General features: G+C 46.4%; 1 pseudogene across 1 annotated transcript; it reads left to right on the forward strand.

The window, feature by feature from the left end:
* Positions 1-7: 7 nt before the first annotated feature.
* On the forward strand, positions 8-2,132 carry LOC103906369 (annotated as a pseudogene). The gene has a single exon (XR_657998.2). The product of XR_657998.2 is annotated as a polyadenylate-binding protein 1 pseudogene (transcript).
* The last annotated feature ends 310 nt before the right edge of the window (positions 2,133-2,442 follow it).

A 2,442-nucleotide genomic window follows, 5' to 3' on the forward strand; every position in this document is an offset into this window, starting at 1 on the left:
GCCCCCGGGCCCCCGTGCCTCCCCGGCCCGCCGGGCCGCCGCGGCCTCCTCGCCTCGTCAGCGCCCCCGCCCTTGCCCCCCCGCGCCGGGAGACGGCGGCAGGATGAACCCCAGCGCCCCCAGCTACCCCATGGCCTCCCTCTACGTGGGGGACCTGCACCCCGACGTGACGGAGGCCATGCTCTACGAGAAGTTCAGCCCCGCCGGGCCCATCCTCTCCATCCGCGTCTGCAGGGACACGATCACCCGCCGGTCGCTCGGCTATGCCTACGTCGACTTCCAGCAGCCCGCTGACGCTGAACGAGCTTTGGATACCATGAACTTTGACGTCATTAAAGGCAAACCAGTGCGCATCATGTGGTCTCAGCGCGATCCGTATGTATGCAAAAGCGGTGTAGGAAACATCTTCATCAAAAACTTGGACAAATCAATTGATAACAAAGCTTTGTACGACACATTTTCTGCTTTTGGAAACATCCTGTCTTGTAAGGTGGTATGTGATGAAAATGGATCCAAGGGTTACGGATTTGTACATTTTGAGACACAAGAAGCTGCAGAAAGAGCTACTGAAAAAATGAATGGTATGCTGCTTAATGACCACAAAGTATTTGTTGGAAGCGTTAAATCCCGCAAGGAACGTGAGGCAGAGCTTGGAGCCAGAGCAAAGGAATTCACCAATGTTTACGTCAAGAATTTTGGAGAAGACATGGATGATGAGAGACTTAAGGAACTCTTTGGCAAGTTTGGTCCTGCCCTAAGTGTGAAAGTTATGACCAATGAGAGTGGAAAATCCAAAGGCTTTGGCTTCGTTAGTTTTGAAAGACATGAAGATGCCCAAAAAGCTGTAGATGAGATGAATGGGAGAGAGCTCAATGGGAAACAAATCTATGTTGGCCGGGCTCAGAAAAAGGTGGAAAGACAGACGGAGCTGAAGTGCAAGTTCGAACAAATGAAGCAGGACAGGATCACCAGATACCAGGGTGTAAACCTTTACGTGAAAAATCTTGATGATGGGATTGATGATGAGCGTCTCCGAAAAGAATTCTCCCCATTTGGTACAATCACTAGTGCAAAGGTCATGATGGAAGGTGGCCACAGCAAAGGATTTGGATTTGTATGCTTTTCGTCACCAGAAGAAGCCACCAAAGCTGTCACAGAAATGAATGGTAGAATTGTGGCTACTAAACCATTATATGTAGCTCTGGCCCAGCGTAAAGAGGAGCGCCAAGCTCATCTCACCAACCAGCATATGCAGAGAATGGCAAGTGTAAGAGCAGTACTTAATCCTGTAATCAACCCTTACCAACCAGCACCTCCTTCAGGTTACTTCATGGCAGCTATCCCACAGACTCAGAATCGTGCTGCATACTATCCTACTAACCAACTCGCTCAACTTGCTAGACCTAGTCCTCACTGGACTGCTCAGGGTGCCAGACCTCATCCATTCCAAAACATGCCTGGTGCTATCCACCTAGCAGCACCCAGACCACCATTTAGCACCATGAGACAAGCTTCTTCACAAGTTCCACGAGTCATGTCAACACAGCGTGTTGCTAATACATCAACACAAACAATGGGTCCACGTCCTGCAGCAGCTGCTACTGCAGCTACTCCTGCTGTAGGCACAGTACCACAATACAAATATGCTGCAGGTGTTCGTAATGCTCAGCAGCATCTTCATACACAACCGCAGGTTGCTACGCAGCAGCCTGCTGTCCATGTGCAAGGTCAGGAACCCTTGACTGCTTCCATGTTGGCTTCTGCCCCTCCACAAGAACAAAAGCAGATGTTAGGTGAACGTCTATTTCCTCTCATTCAAAGCATGCACCCTACTCTGGCGGGTGAGATCACTGGTACGTTGTTGGAGATTGACAACTCTGAACTCCTCCACATGCTCGAGTCTCCTGAGTCTCTTCGTTGGAAGGTTGATGAAGCTGTAGCCGTACTAGAGGCCCACCAAGCTAAAGAGGCTGCTCAAAAGGCAGTTAATAATCCCACTGGGGTTCCAAGTGTTTAATAAAAAGATCCGAGACTACAATCTAGAACTTCGCTTCACCGAAGAAAAAAAAAATCTAAACATGGAAAAACTATTAAATATTGAAAAAAGCATTGCAAAATATAAAATAAATAAATAAAGGAAAGGAAACTTTGAAGCTTATGTAATGTACAGAGCAACACCGGGGCTAGCAAAACAAATGCTAGTGCTAGATTATTTACTGATTTAAAATTTAAAAAAAAATAGTAAAATAAAAAATACAAATTAATGTTTTATAAACCCGGGAGGAAAGAGTTTTCAGCAGAGTACAAAAATTTAAAGCATTCCTTTCTTTAATTTTGTAATTCTTTACTGTGGAAAAGCTCAGAATACCACCACTGTTTTAGTTGACAGTGAGAACTGATAGCTGAGCAAAGAAACATCATTTGGATTATAAAATTCTTGGT

Source organism: Aptenodytes forsteri, unplaced genomic scaffold, assembly GCF_000699145.1.
Source record: "Aptenodytes forsteri isolate BGI_AS27 unplaced genomic scaffold, ASM69914v1 Scaffold41, whole genome shotgun sequence".
Lineage (NCBI taxonomy): Eukaryota > Metazoa > Chordata > Aves > Sphenisciformes > Spheniscidae > Aptenodytes > Aptenodytes forsteri.